General features: G+C 43.1%; 1 long non-coding RNA gene across 1 annotated transcript; it reads left to right on the forward strand.

Moving 5' to 3' along the window:
• The first annotated feature begins 295 nt into the window (after positions 1 to 295).
• Positions 296 to 12,270, forward strand: LOC110589544. The gene is made up of 3 exons (XR_002480895.1): positions 296 to 758; positions 885 to 954; positions 12,243 to 12,270. It is a non-coding gene; the product is annotated as an uncharacterized LOC110589544 (long non-coding RNA).
• Positions 12,271 to 16,704: the final 4,434 nt, after the last annotated feature.

Raw genomic sequence — 16,704 nt, forward strand, 5'->3', positions numbered from 1 at the left:
AACTCCCGCCCGTCGGGCGTACGCGGCGTTTTCCTCAGCCCCGCTGCTCGGGGTTTGCCCGATTCCCGCTCGGCCCTGCACCCCAGCACCCAGGAGCAACAGCCCCAGGAGCAACAGACCCGGGAGCCCGCGCCCCCGCCGTCATCGCTAGCCTGTTTACCCGCGGAACCCCACCTTCTCCAGGAAGACGGGGCGGACCCTCAGTGACCCGCTCGGGTGGCGAGGCAGCGAGGGCGCCATTGTGACGCGCCCGGCTCCGAGCGGAGATTGGTCAGCCAAGCGTGTGGGGGAGCCGGGGCCCGCGGAGGGGGGCCGGAGGGGAGCGGTGCGGCAGAGCGTTCCTGAGCCCCTGAAGGGACAGACTGAAAATCACCCCAAACATTGAGCCCAAAAGACGCCTAGATCGAAGACCACCGTGAGAGGAGAAAAAGGGAGTCATTTCCTGCCGAGGGAGAAAGGGAACCGAGAACAGCGGAGACATAAAGGCGGCTCCAAGGGCAGAGTTTGAGGAGCGGGCGCAGGCTGTGCTCCCAGCTCTTGGGTTGCTACTCCCCGTTGTCGCGTAGTTTCACCTGGCTCCCGGTTCCCCCGGAGGGCAGGGCTTTGGCCTCAGGCCTGGTTCTGGGAGACGAAGTGCCGGGGCGGAGATGTTCATTGCGGGAGAAACGCGCCAGTTCGATGTCATTTGAGTTCCTGCTACATCCAGGCCACCCGTGTTTTTTGCTCGAAATGAGACAGACTGAACTTGTCAGCCCTTGGTGAGGAGTTGTTTGTTAAGCACATGTACACATTTGGAATTAGCAGTATCGGGGACCAAAGTTGTCATTTCTGTACCAAAAGCTGCTAAGCAGTCTTCTGTTGCTTTCTGTCTTAATTACGATCAGGTGCAGCACTAAGAAAAGCAGCTCTGAGAGCCACGGTTGGTAGCCGGCCTGGATGCCCTCCCTGATGAACGTAAGCAATGTCCCATTCCTCCTGCTTTCTGGATAAAAATTAAGCTAGTCCCTGAATTGCCCCTGCTTTCTGACAGCACCAGAACAGAACCTGTTTCCTTGGACCCTCCCCCAAATCACCTAACAGAAGCCCATATACTATAATGAACCCTCTTTAACACCCCCGTCCTGAGACTCCCCATGGTTTGAGGTCTCCCTCAGTACAGCCGCTAATAACCCTTCATTGTTTGACCGTAACTATGTCTGGGTAGTCTTTGGTGGGCATCACCAGTATGAATAAACACTATTTCAGAATTATAAGTAAGCATACACACAAAAATAAAACCTTACAGTCTGTACCGAGAAATAAAAACATTAACGTGAATGGTAAAATGGGGCGAGATCTTGGTATATAAAAAGCTTGCATGCTAAATGCAATGTGGCATATGTGTTGGGTCCTAGAATAGTAGAAAGACATTAATGGTAAAATCAGATTAAAGTCTATAGTTTAAGAATATTCTACCAATGTGAATTTAATTTTTTTTTTTTAAGATTTTATTTATTTGAGAGATTGAGAGCACGCACAAGCAGGGGCAGGGGTAAAGGGAGAGGGAGAAACAGACTCCCTGCTGAACAGGGAGGCCATGCAAGACTCAATCCCAGGACCCTGGGATCATGATCTGAACCGAAGGCAGACACTTAAACGACTGAGCCACCCAGGTACCCCCAATGTGAATTTCTTAGTTTTGACAAATGTGCCATGGTTATATCAGACATTAAATATAGGAAAAACAGTAAAGGGTATGCAGGTATTCCCTGTACTATCTTTGCAACTTCTCTGTAGATTTAAAATGATCCCAAAATAAAAATTTTATTTAAAAAAAAAACTATAAATTGGGGCACCTGGGTGGCTCGGGCAGTTAAGTCTATGGTTAAGCGTCCAACTCATGGTTTTGGCTCAGGTCATGATCTCAGGGTCCTGGGATCCAGCCCAGAGTTGGGCTCCACGCTCAGCCAGGAGTTGGCTTGAGGATTCTTTCTCTCCCTCCCCCTCAGTTCTTCACTTGAGCCTGTGCTCTCTCTCTCACATAAATAAATATTAAAAAAAAAATTATGAACAATTATCCTTTTTGCATTGGAGTGGTAGTGATGGGTGTTATATCTTGAGTGACCCCGGTATGAGGGGCAAATACAGTCACAACAACAGCTCTTCTGTCTCAGTTCTAGCTTTTGGTTCTTCCACCCCAACATGACAGGGTTTCTTCCTGGGTCCCCACACACCCCTCTGTCATGTAGCCATCAGTCACTAAAAGTGACTACACCTGGTCAAGGTACTGCCCCACTGCTTTTTTGTTACAGGGAAGTAAGTCAGTCCAGGATTTCAGACTGCTTTCAGAGTGGAAATAAGCTGTAAGTGGTTAAGAACCACAAACGTACAGGAGAAGTTTTGTCAAGGCAGCATTGTCAAATTAAAGAAGGAGGAAACTACCTCTTTTACTCTGCAAACACATTAACATATCCCCTGAGCTTTCCCTGGGGAGGTGTTATATGCAGCCCCCAGCCTTCACCCCAGGCACAGGAGTTTATTGACTCTGTAATGGAAGGCATACGGCTATGATACACCAACAAAACATAGAAAATAGGATACCAAAACTGAACACTGATAGTCACTGGGGAAATAGGTAGAACAGCCTGGCTTTTTGTGATAACTGAATAGAAATTTTCATTCAAGGGTACCTGGGTGGCACAGTTGTTTAAGCATGGGACTCTTGGTTTTGGCTCAGGTCTGGATCTCAGGGTCCTAACATCAAGCCCCTCGCTCAGCACAGAGTCTGCTAAAGTTTCTCTCTCCCTATCCCTCTGCCCCTCGTCGCCTCGTGCTTTCTCTCTCTCAAATAAATCTTGAAAAAAAAAGGAGAGGGAGTTTCATTCAGGGACTCCTCCTGTAGTAAAAGAAAGATAGATGTAAATATTAAGGGCATAAGATGTAAATATTAAAACAATTGGGGGGTGGTTTCCTGGGTGGCTTAGTCAGTTAAGTGTCTGCCTTCAGCTCAGGTCATGATTTCTGGATCCTGGGATGAGCCCTGCATCAAGCTCCCTGCTCAGCGGGGAGTCTGCTTCCGCTCCCCCTCCCTCTGTGCCCTCCCTCTCTTAAATAAATAAAATCTTTAAAAAAAATTTTTTTAAAAACAATTGGGACCCTAGGGAGGAGTTTATCTTCTGGAATCTGGTGATTTTCACTATGTTTGAGTGGAGGCTACCTCTATAGTAGTGCTGTCCAGTAGAAATAGAATGTGAGCCATATATGTAATTTAAAATTTTTCTAGGAGCCACATTTACAAAAGTAGGAAGAAATAGGTTAAATTAATTTTACGTTTTTACATATCCAAAATATTGATATGTAATCAATATATAAAATTATCAATGAAACAGTTTATATTATTTTTTACTGGATTAAATCTTTGAAAGCTGGTTGTGTATTTTCTACTGAACAGCACATCTGAATACAGATGTTAAATTTTTATTGGGAATAACTAAAGTATATATTTTTTTTTCTTTTTTTTTTAAGATTTTTTATTTATTTATTTGAGAGAGAGAGAAAGAGAGAGAGCACATGAGTGGGGAGGGGCAGAGGGAGAAGCAGAGTCCCCGCCGAGCAGGGAGCCCGATGCGGGACTCGATCCAGGGACTCCAGGATCATGACCTGAGCTGAACGCAGTCGCTTAACCAACTGAGCCACCCAGGCGCCCCTAAAGTATATTTATATTTTGTAAAATTTACAGTTAAAAAAGTAGATTCACATATCCATGTTGTTCCAAACATAGTTAAAAGTTTTCCAGTAACTGAATTATCAGTATTTAAATTTAAATTAAGGCAAGCATGTGAAGAAATTGGAACTCTTTTTTTTTTTTTAAGATTTTATTTATTTATGTGACAGAGAGAGATACAGTGAAAGAGGGAACACAAGCAGGGGGAGTGGGAAAGGGAGAAGCAGGCTCTCCGCTGAGCAGGGAGCCCGATGCTGGGCTCGATCCCAGGACCCTGGGATCATGACCTGAGCCGAAGGCAGACGCTTAATGACTGAGCCACTCAGGCGCCCCAGAAATTGGAACTCTTGTGTGTTGCTGGCAGGAATGCAAGATGGTGCAGCCACTATGGAAAACAGTATGGTAAATACTCAATAAAAAAGAATTACCATATGATCCAGCAATTACATTTCTGGATATACTCAAAATAATTGAAAGTAAGGTCTGAAAGCTATCTGTACACCAATGTTCATAGCCGCATTTTTTACAATAGTCAAAAGGTGGAAGCAACCTAGTTCACTGAGAAGGAAGAGAAGGAAATTGTGGTGCGCCTGGGTGGCTCCGTCAGCTAAGAGTCCCAACTCTTGATTTTGGCTCAGGTCATGATCTCAGGGTCCTGAGATTGAGCCCTGCATCCAGGCTCAGCAGATTCTCTCTGTCTTCCTCCCTCTGCCCCCTCCCCTGCTTATGCTCGCCCTTAAAAAAAAAAAAAAGAGAGAGAAGGAAATTTCAAGACATGCTACTACATGGATGAAACGAGGACATCATGCTGAATGAAATAAGCCAGTCACAAAAAGACAAATACTACATGATTCCACATACATGAGGTATCAAAAGTACTGAGATTCATAGCGCCAGAAAGAAGACTGGTGATGTTGCCAGGGACTGTGGGGAGGCAGGAAATGGGGAATTGTTTAATATGTATAGAGTTTCAGGGGCGCCTGGGTGGCTCAGTCATTAAGCCTGAGCCCCACATCGGGCTCCCTGCTTGGTGGGAAGCCTGCTTCTCCCTCTCCCACTCCCCCTGCTTGTGTTCCCTCGCTGTGTCTCTCTCTGTCAAATAAATAAATAAGATCTTTTAAAAAAAAATACAGAGTTTCAGGCTTTCAAGACAAAAAGACTGTGGAGATCGCATGAACAACATTGCATGTACTTAACACTACTGATTTTATTTTTTTTAATGTTTTTATTTTTATTTATTTATTTATTTATTTATTTATTTATTTATTTGCGAGAGAGAGAATGAGAGACAGAGAGCATGAGAGGGAGGAGGGTCAGAGGGAGAAGCAGACTCTGCTGAGCAGGGAGCCTGATGTGGGACTTGATCCCGGGACTCCAGGATCATGACCTGAGCCGAAGGCAGTCGCTTAACCAACTGAGCTGAGCCATCCAGGCGCCCTAAATGTTTTTATTTTTTAAAGATTTTATTCATTTATTTGACAGAGAGAGAGTACAAGCAGGGGGAGCAGAAGGGAGAGGGAGAGGTAGGCTCCCGCTGAGCAGAGAGCTGGACTCATGGTTCAATCCCAGGACCCTGGGACCACAGAGCTGAGCTGAAGGCAGACGCCCAACTGACTGAGCCACCCAGGTGCCCCAACACTACTGATTTTAGAAAATGGTTAAGATGGTCAACTTTATGTTGTATATTTTACTACAATTAAAATAAAAAGTCAGGGGTGCCTGGGTGGCTCATTCATTTAAGTGTCCAATTCTTGATTTCAGCCCAGATCATGATCTCAGGGTCTTGAGATTAAGGGTTGTAAGATTGAGCCGCACGCTCTGCACTGAGCGTGGAGTCAGTTCGGGATTCTCTCTCCCTCTGCTCTTCCCCCGCCGTATCCCCCCCACCCCCAGTAAGTAAATAAATTATTATTTTTTTAAAGTCAGGGGCACCTGGCTGCCTCAGTTGGTAGAGCATGTGACTTTTGATCTTGGGGTCATAAGTTTGAGCCTCACATTGGGTGTAGAGATTGCTTTAAAAAATAAAAAAAATTATTAAAAAGTCAGGTCCTCTCTCCCACTAGCCACATTTCAAGTGCTCAACAGCCCTGTGTGGCCAAATGGACCCCTTATCACACAGTGCAGCTTTAGACTAAGAAAGGAGGAACTGAAATGCCACTATCTTCAACTGTCACTTTGAAAGGGCTTCTCTGGCTTTGTCTCTGCCCTAAGCCACCAGCTTTCTTCACTCTGCCAGGAGGGCTAGAACCTGTTACCTAAGTCTTGCCCCTTGGAAATACTCATACTAATGACTTCAGAATAAGGTTTGGCTTCCCTTTTTTTTTTTTTTTTTTTTAAAGATTTTATTTATTTGACAGAGACACAGTGAGAGAGGGAACACAAGCAGGGGGAGTGGGAGAGGGAGAAGCAGGCTTCCCGCTGAGCAGGGAGCCCTATGCGGGGCTCGATCCCAGGACTCTGGGATCATGACCTGAGCAGAAGGCAGACGCTTAACGACTGAGCCACCCAGGTGCCCCAAGCTTCGGCTTCCTTTAGGGAGTTTCACTTGAATACAGAGGGCTGGGCAGCCTTCAAATTGTTAGCCATCTACTTTGACTCTGTGTAATATTCTCAAAGGGAGGCACAAGAGACTTCCTCTAACTCCAGTTGTCACCCCGTGAAAGTTTATTCCAAAATGGATTGTTTAACATTGAAATCACTGTGATCCAATGAATAATATTTGAAAGCAATTTTTATACAGTCTTACTTGTGAATAGCACAGAGATTTGACAGGGACAGAAAGAAGAGTGAAGGAGCTGTATGAGGCATCATCAAGGTTTGCTCTTGACTTTCCCTCTAGGGCTTAACTGCGATTTACTTTTATTTACAGTTCTTAGTACACTTTAGATTTCCTATCAGGTGCTCAATATATATTTTAGACAAAGATTAGAATTTTTTTATTTTTAAGTTTGTTTGTTTTTTGAGAGAGAGCGTGAGCGGAGCTGGGGTAGGGGGGGAGATGCAGAGAGAGAAAAGGGAGAGAATCTTAAGCAGGCTCTGTGCCCAGCATGGAGCTGGATGCAGGGCTCAATCTCATGACACTGAGATCATGACCTGAGCTGAATGGACACTTAACTGACTGAGCCACCCAAGCGCCCCTAGAGTTGTTTTTATAGTAATCATTGTATTTTATTAGTGTGATTTAATTTTTTCTATTCTCAAAGTCTTTTTAGTTAACTTTTGGCTCCTGAGAATTTGTATTCTTTTCTGAGAAGGCATAATATATAATAAGCCTGATAAGACACACATTATGCCTTCTCAGAAAAGAATGAAAATCCCTTGGCTTGGTGGTAAGCTCTCTAAATGCAAAGACGTAACAATTTAATTCTCTTTGTCTTCCATACCATTAAGCACAGGGCTCAAATAAGTTCTCAGTAAGTATTTGCTGATGGCCAGAAATGCTTTTTCTATAGGTGTTAATTTGTTTTTAAGTGGCATTATCCAGTTTTATTTAATAAGGGTTAAATGTCTTTGTTGCTCACCAGTAATCAAGGGCAGGCACCAAGTTTAGCTTAGTCACTGAGTATCCAGGACAGCTGGAATGGTCTCCTGCCTGAAGGAAGGACTCAAGTAGTATTGAATAGATAAGTAAATGAAAGCTAGCTACTTTTTAAAGTGAACTGCTTTAAAATGAGTAGACGTGGAGCCTGGCTGGCTCAAGTCAGTAGAGCATGCGACTCTTGATCTTGGGGTTGGGAGTTCAAACCCCACATTGGGCGGAGAGATTACTAAAAAAAAAAAAAAAAAACCACCAAAAAGACAAATCCACACAAACAAAAAAAGAAAACAAAAAATAAAGTTGTACCTTATGGGGCGCCTGGTTGACTCAGTCGGTAGAGCATGTGACTCTTGATCTCTGGGTTATAAATTTAAGCCCCACATTGGGTGTAGAGATTACTTAAAAATAAAATCTTTAAAAAATAATAATAATAAAATGAGTAGGTAATTGTATTTCTTAATCCTTAAGAAGAACTCTCACGTATTTTAAGCGTTAAAAAATACAGCAAAAGTTAGGTTTTTGACATCCTCTCAGATTTTATAAACATAAAGCCACATTTAAAGGGCACAGTTGCCTGAATACATTCAGCACCAGGAAGAGTCATGCTCACAGGAGCTCAGCCATAGAAATGGAGGTCTCCGTCAGTTGTGGTGAAGACGAATGAAAACCAACTTTGTGACTCTTAAGTCAGCCAACATCCTAATAGGAAATGAAGAGTTTATAGTTCACATTTTCAGGAAATGCCAAAATGCTTTTCATTGCATTTATAGATTTCAGTAGATGTATTTATAGATTCAATATTCATGTCTGCATTGTAGATGGAGTCAGGTTACTCTCTCACTTAGGAGATAATAGGAAGGTCTTTACCAATATTAACTTGTTGGTTGTCAATTAGCAGGACTCAGACTGGCCAGGACAGAAGAGAGTCACTGTTAAGACCCCTTATTTCACTGTTAAGGAGATTCAGCCCAGGGAAGTTAAATGACTTTTCCAAAGTCACCCAAATAGTAAATCGTTGCACAGAAACCCAGAATGTTTGGGACCCATTCTAGTGATCTTGCTCTTATGCCAGACTGATTTTTGCTGTGTGTATATGTGTGCTTGTGTCCCTCACTTTGTACAGTAGGGTGGGACCATCAAAGTGACCATGCAAGCTGAAACAGTGCAAAGCAATCTTATTGTTCAATGGGGAAAAATTATTATAAAATATTATTTCTGTGATCTTTAAAATTTTTGCCAAAACATTAAAAACCCTCTGACCATTATAAGTGTATTGGGAAATGAAAACAATACTAAAACTAATATTTATTTTGTATTCTGTAACGAGAATTAAAGTGTTTTATTTGTAAAACCTTACCAAGAATAGTCTGAACAATGCTTACCTCTTATTTTCATCGTATAGCTTATGACAGAAAGAGCATCTTTTCAATTCTTCAGCCAATTGTCATACTCCTTTATAAATTTGGATCACCTTCCAACATTTTATCATTTGCACTTTCACTGTCAAGAAATACCTCCAAGAATCCCCAGCACAGTTATTTTGCCAGCATCACCTCTTCTAGGACATCTTTAACCTTTTCATCATAAACACTTTTATGTTAAATTCTCCTTCAACAAGTTCCTCTGGCTGCAGATCTGGAATCTCTTGAACAACAGCAATGTCAACATTCCCCCTGTCAGCTCTTTTGGCTATAATTCCACTTACACTCAGTTCCGATTTCACTCCCAGCATTATCACTTTTCATTTATTTGCTGCACTTTTGTCTTTGTTGGTCAATTCCCTCTTGATCATCCTTTTTTTTTTTTTTTTTTTTTATGTCACATAGGTTTATTTTGGGAGACAAGAAGTGACCCAATCACATGCTTTTCTGTCCATATGTGAGCTAAGCAACAGACTCATAATGATCACTGACAGACTTTCAGAGAGCTTACATGCCTTGTCACTTACTGTGATACACATCTGTTATTTAGTGATTTGTGGCCTGAAGAGCTAACAGTGAAGTTTATATTTTATGCATTTACAGTTGATTCACTGTTGTAACTAAAATTGGAACCATGTTGTTAGGGGACTGACATGTAACTAAACCATGGTGAGTGTAATTTGTGTATAAGGGAACCCTTCAAAGTGAGGTCTGGCTATGTCCAGGTACAATCTAGTAGAGAGTTTAGGAGGAACATAGACTTGAGGTTTTGATAGACTGGTTTAAATTCAGGATAACCACTGTCAACCTTTTAAAAGAAAAAGGTAAGCAATTCGGCCGGTAAAATCAAGTTTATTTGGGAATGGCAGAAGAATGGCAATTTGGGACAAGCACACTATGGCAAACCATAGGCAAGTACAGAGAACAATGGAGGAGAGCATCCTTTTATAGTGGAAAGAAGGAAGTTGGGAGGGGGTTTATTGAACAAAAGTCCATTGGAGGAAAATGAGAGTTCATTGGCTGCAGGCAAAGCGGTGGTGGCCTTTCATTGGTTGTTGAGTTGAAAGGAAATCTTCCTTCCTGCTGGGTTTTGCAAGCTGTGTGAGCCCTCCCTTCATGGCTTCCTGACTAATTCTGAGTTAGGTTTCCTTAACACGTTTTCACATCTTAGACAAGTCCCTCACCTGTAAAACTAAGGTAAAACTATCCCATGTCTCAGGTTACTGTGAGAAGTAGTGATCCCATCAAGATCTTGTTTCACACAGCACTGGGCAGATGCCTGCCAGGCTTGGGAGCAGTAGTAGTAGCAGCAGAAATAGAACCGAAATTTTCCATCGACAATTCCAAAATTACTTTTACATTCTTATTGTATTTAAACAGGGAGATAAAATACTTTATGGAAGCATATCTATTCACCTTCTTGCAGTCTGAAACCTCTTAAGACTACTTAAGGTGTCCAGTTTTGAGGGGGTGGGGAAGGAACTTACAATGTCTAGAGGAAGGTACCAGGGAGAAGGTGGAATTGGGGTGTTAGGTGAGGAAAGGGATGGGGTTTTGTGCAATGATCTATGTTTCTCTGAGTCACATGTACATGGTATCTTTATTATTTGGTTTGCAAGAATCTCCAGAACATTAGCCAGTTTGTTAACAAGTACAAGAATAGGCGCGCCTGGGTGGCTTAGTCGGTTGAGCATCCGACTCTTGATTTTACCTCAGGTCATGATCTCAGGGTCCTGGGATCAAGCCCCTCATTGGTGGGGGGGGGGGGGGGGGGCCTGCACTCAGTGGGGAGTCGGCTTGAGAATTTTCTCCCTCTCCCTCTGCCCCGCCTCCTGCTTGCACTCTCTAAAATAAATAAATCTTAAAAAACAAAAACAAGTGCAAGAATAAATACATTCCAGGGTCCCCTGGCTGGCTCAGTCAGTAGAGCATGGGATCCTTAATCTCAGAGTCATGAGTTCTAGCCCCATGTTGGGTGTAAGGATTACTTTAAAAAAAAGAGAGAGGGGCACCTGTGTGGCTCAGTTGGTTGGGCGACTGCCTTCGGCTCAGGTCATGATCCCGGAGTCCCGGGATCGGGTCCCGCATCGGGCTCCCTGCTGGGCGGGGAGTCTGCTTCTCCCTCCGGCCCTTCCCCCTCTCGTGTGCTTTCTCTCTCTCTCTCTCTCAAATAAATAAATAAAATCTAAAAAAAAAAAAAGAGAGAGAGAGAATAAATACATTCCAGTAACAAGTAACATATTATCTTTTTGATATCTGTAATTTTTTCTATACCACTGTTTTTTTTTTTTTTAAAGATTATTTATTTATATTTGACAGAGAGAGAGAGACAGCTAGAGAGGGAACACAAGCAGGGGGAGTGGGAGAGGGAGAAGCAGGCCCCCTGCTGAGCAGGGAGCCCGATGCGGGGCTCGATCCCAGGACCCCGAGATCACGACCCAAGCCGAAGGCAGCCGCTTAACCAACTGAGCTACCCAGGCGCCCCTATCACTGTTCTTTTCTAAGAGTGTGTATATGGAAGTATATATATATAATGATTGGTGAGTCATAGGCATTAAGGATAACAAGGTAAATGACTCATAGTCTTTATTAATATTTTATTCCTAGTGCCTATAAAATGGTCATTGAGGAAGCATAAGAACTTTCTGTCTGAAGAGAGGATTGTTCCTCAGATTCTGGTGGTAGTCAATGAAATTAACATTGATATTAGGCAGTTAAGACCTGTAAAAGCAGAGAGAGACAACTTGTTTCAGGAGGGCACCCAGATGACCTACAAGTGAAATTGCTACAACGAAGCCCCTATGTTTGGAGTGTGATGCTTGCTCAGCACTTTGAGATGATCTCTGATGCTTACAACCTTGACAAAATATAGACTTTGGTTAAGAAAGGCCTGAGAGTTCTCCCTACTACCTTTTTTTTTTTGTAACTGAAATGTGGCCTCAAGTGTTTTTGGGTCCATGCATTTTCCCATTGACATAGGAAAAAATACACAAGAAAGGTCTTTCCTGGCACCAAGGAACAAAGCCCACTGAATTTGGGAAACGTAACTCTTGATCAGTGATGCTTTTATTTTATTTATTTATTTATTTATTTTTGATCAGTGATGCTTTTAGAGACAGATCTTGACCAAAAGGGAGAAATGTGAAAATTAATAAAGGAAACCTGAACTAAAATTGGAATTGAGAAGACTTCTAGAGGAAGCTCTCATCCCCTACCACTAGTCAGTTATCCCAAACAGGAAGAGAGGTGCCTTGCATATCCAACTGGAAGGTGTCACTACTTTACTACCCTCCAAGGAGGAAGGAAAATGTTCTTCTGCCCAGCAACAAGCCAAACCAATGGAAAACGCTGCAGCTCAGCCAATGAAAAGCCATTGTCACCCTGAACTCTTACTTTCCTCCAATGAACTTTCATTCTTCCTTTGCCAATGACTTCCTTGCCCAACCCTCCTTTCTATAACAGCCTTCCATTTTGTAGAACTCCTTGGAGTATCTCTCTGCTTGATGAGATACTGCTTGATTCATGAATGACTTAATAAAGCCAATTTAATCTTCAGATTTACTTTTTGTTTTTTTAACAGGAGAAACCATGAAGAAAGGACAAAGGGCAGGAATAATTGCAGTAGGTGGTTATCCCAATATTCAGAAGAGGGGGAGCATGAAGGAAGCCTTGTTAACACTTTTAGGTACATCCTTGTAGAAATTTTTAATGTATGTAGATATATATTGCACATTTGATGTAAATACCAAAATACATCATTTTAGGAAAATGTACACAAGACCACTCTTTTTAAAAAAAAAAGATTTCTGCTAGGAGCGCCTGGGTGGCTCAGTTGGTTAAGCGTCTAACTCTTGATTTCGGCTCAGGTCATTATCTCAGGGTCGTGAGATTGAGCCCTGTGTCAGGGGCTCTGTACTGGGCATGCCACATGTCAGGAAAGCAGCAGAGTTAACTGCTTGTCAGATCAGGTGATTTATCTTTCCCAGTATATTAAGCAGGAGGGCACTAAGAACTCAGCCATGTCATTAAGTACCCATCTGTTGTACTATAGCACAAGTAAAAATTTTGAGTGGCCTTCCATATCTATCAAGGTTCACAAAGAGAGGAACAGTACCAACAGGTAATGTGTATATATAATTTGTTACAGGGATTTGATACAGTACTCCCCACTGACTTTCCGGGGATTAAATATTTCATCATTCAAAAACTATATTACAGTACTTGCTTTTTAAAGAGTTGAAAAGCACCTCATGGGGTGCCTGGGTGGCTCAGTCAGTTAAGTGTCTGCCTTTGGTTCAGGTCGTGATCCCAGGGTCCTGGGTCGGGGCTCCCTGCTCAGTGAGGAGTCTATTTCTCCCTCTGCCCCTGCCCCTGCTCATGCTCTCTCTAACACACTCTCTCTCAAATTTAAAAAAAAAAATCTTTTTTTTTTTAAGGATTTTATTTATTTGACAGAGAGAGAGATAGCAAGAGCAGGAACACAAGCAAGGGGAGTGGGAGAGGGAGAAGCAGGCTTCCCGCGGAGCAGGGAGCCCGATGCGGGGCTTGATCCCAGGACCCTGGGATCATGACCTGAGCCAAAGGCAGATGCTTAACGACTGAGCAACCCAGATGCCCCCTCAAATTAAAAAAAATCTTTAAAAAAGAAAAATAAAGAGTTGAAAAGCACCTCAGAGCACTGGTTTATCTGTAATATTTTGTCCCCAAACAATGAAATAGTCAATATATCAAAATGTCAACATTTCTTACATTTATAGTATCTGTAATTTTCTGCACATTTTAAATATGCCGTTTTTTTTTTTAATGGAAGTTACTGAGAAAAAGAGGCAGAGAAGAGCTGCAAGCTGCCCTGCCTCTGGCACATCTTTTTTTCTTTCCACTCTTTATTGAGATATAATTGACATCTTATGGTCAATCTTGATGTACATCCTGATCCAAATGAAGTTTTCTGACTCTCCTGAGCCCTACAGAAATGAAGGTATCTAACTGTACATAGTTTTGTTTATAAGCATCTTTCATACATAGTTTATAATCAAGCTAAAAGCTCAGAGTGAAAACAGAGAGACCTTAGCTCACTAATGTCCAAGCCAAGGCTTTTTTCTTGCTTGCCCTGATGAGGAAATGGTCAAGGGATTGCCCAGTATCACCCAGTCCACCTGCAGTCTTCTGCTAGGCAAAAAAACCATTTAAGCAAGTAACTATTAAGCTCAGAGAGGTGCCATAATTCCTCTTTGACTTTTTAATACAAAGTGCGGTTTGAAATAACTGCAAAGTAATCCCTGAAGGAACTGAATCCAAGGGTCCAGCCTCCTGGAGTGATGACTTACTTCTTGAAGCATTCATGCTGCTTCAAAGGTGCATTTTTCTTTTATTGGGGCGCCTGGGTGGCTCAGATGGTTAAGCATCTGCCTTCGGCTCAGGTCATGATCCCAGGGTCCTGGGATTGAGCCCCGCGTCAGGCTCCCTGCTTAGCAGGGAGCCTGCTCCCCCTGCTCATGTTCTCTCTCTGTATCTCTGTGTCTTGAATGAATAAACAAAAAAAATCTTTAAAAAAAATGCATTTTTCTTTTATTGACGGAAAATTGTCATATAACATATTCATGTCAGGTGTATCACATAATTCAATATTTGCATATACTACAAAGTGATCACAAGTCTAGTTACCATCTGATACCATACAACTGACCTCCTTCACAAAGGTGTATTTTTCTATATTGGTCAAGAAAATTCTCCAGATGAGGTTGTGACTGCTGAACCAGCCTTCATCCCACCTGGGTTATCTCATCCCTCATCTCTGCCTACTAGAGCACCTGGCCTCAAGGAGAAACATTACATTTGGACAGGCTCTATGCTGCTGTTGGACAGTTCAATTTGCTGTTTTACTTCATTCTTTCCTTCTCTCAATGGGAAAGAAAGCCAGAAAAGGGGCTTGTTAGCCAGCCTGGAAGATCTCTTTTGGGTTCAAGAGTGCAGCACTTAAGAATGAGTGCATACGATAGAACCAGAGTGCTTCAGTGTGCCAACATTTATACCTGCCATCTATAGGTGTTCGTGACTCTGTACCTCAGTTCCCTTCCACTAAGTGGTGATGGTAGTAACATCTACTGCTGGATCGCTATGATGTTAAATGAAATTGAGTATTCAGAACCAGTACAAACCACAGTGAAGGTACAATACATGTAAACTATTGTTATCCTCATTGCTATCTGACAGATACTATGGCTTTGAATAAAAAAGCCTTCTCTGAGCCTTGGGGATTCTGCCTACCCGTTGGCACTCTCCTGGGGAAGGGGGGAGCAAAGCTTAATGGGCAAAGTGTTCTTTCAAGGGATATTAACTGGAAAATTTTAATAGACTCCAGACAATAACAAACTTCTATACCATTTGTTACGGATGAGTGGCTTCCCCAGAAGAGCTCATGTTTGAAACTTAAAAATAGTCGTTGAAAGGTATTAAATTTGTGATAATCTATTTACATAAACAACGGGGAATAAAAAGGCAGGTCAGTCTCTTTGAGAGGATACATCTTGGGATGATCTTCACTTGTGAATTGTTTTTATTTTTTTAAGATTTTAAAATTTATTTATTTGACAGAGAGAGACACAGCGAGAGAGGGAACACAAGCAGGGGGAGTGGGAGAGGGAGAAGCAGGCTTCCTGCTGAGCAGGGAGCCCAAAGAGGGGCTCCATCCCAGGACTCCTGGATCATGACCTGAGCTAAAGGCAGCCGCTTAACAACTGAGCCACCCAGGTGCCCTGGCTGAGTCTCTCTTAATGGACTACATGAACGTATCTTCTTGGACCTGGCTTCGCAGTCCCTTAATTCTGAAGCACTATTTTTTGGGTATAATTTTAGTATTTGCCTCAGATTGGATGCTTGCATTTTATCTCCAGATCCAGACTTTTCTACAGTGTGACCTGTGATGGAGTCATTGTGGGCTTTCTTAAGAACACCTACCTGATTTTTATAGGACTCATTTTCTGTAATTTTGCTTAATTTTCTCCTTGTACATTTTCACCTCCCTTGAAAGCTCTTGCTTTTACTTTTCCCATTTTTCTTTTCTGGAATCAGCTTCTTCTGACAAGCTGCTCTTTCCTCTACTATTGTCATCCACTCATTATCTGCCACTATTCCAAGCATTTCCTTAATATAACCAGTGATTTTGAAATAATATGCTCTGCTAAACCTGTGATGAATGCCTTCATTTCTTCCTCTGAAGAGAGTCTCCAAAAATTAAAATGGTAATAATTACTAACCCCATAACACATCAAGAAAATGTCCACTGGGTAGCCTTTTCCACCCACCCTGTAGTCTCAGATGTTCTGACTGAAAACCTTGCATTCTCCCTGGGTCTTTTGGGTCACCTTCAGAGACTGGGGTCTTAGCCCAAGTGATAATCATGGGAGCCACCTCAGTAAACCTGTTAATCCTTCCCTAAATCCTGCAATCGGAGCCGCCTTTATCTGTCTCGTGTTTTCGGTTCCTATTTCTTCCTCGACAGGAAATAACTCTCATTTTCTTCTCACGCTGGTCTTCAACCCGGGAGTCCTTTGAGCTCACTGTTTTGGGAGGGACTCTCCTAGTCCGGACATTCAGGAGCTCAATACTGCTGCTTATCATGGGCGCCTGGGTGCCTCAGTCGGTTAAGCGGCTGCCTTGGGCTCAGGTCATGATCCCAGAGTCCTGGGATCGAGCCCCCCATCGGGCTCCCTGCTCAGTGGGGAGCCTGCTTCTCCCTCTCCTCCCCGCTCAGTGTTCTCACTCGCTATCTGTCTCTCGCTCTCAAATAAATAAAATCTTAAAAAAAAAAAAAAAAAAATACTGCTGATCAGACACGCCCCTCCCTTCCCCCCGCCCAAGAAGGGCTCGCCCTGGTCCCGCCGCTCCAGTCTCAACACCGCCCGCTTCCACAGGCCCCAGCCCTGCCCCGCGCCCTGCGGACCAATCCTTGGCTCCGCTCCATGCGCGTCACAACGGCGCCCTCGCGGCCCCGCCCCCGGACGCCCGCCGCGGAGGCCCCGCCCCGCCCCGCTCTTTGCGTC

This window comes from Neomonachus schauinslandi, chromosome 6 (assembly GCF_002201575.2).
Source record: "Neomonachus schauinslandi chromosome 6, ASM220157v2, whole genome shotgun sequence".
NCBI lineage: Eukaryota > Metazoa > Chordata > Mammalia > Carnivora > Phocidae > Neomonachus > Neomonachus schauinslandi.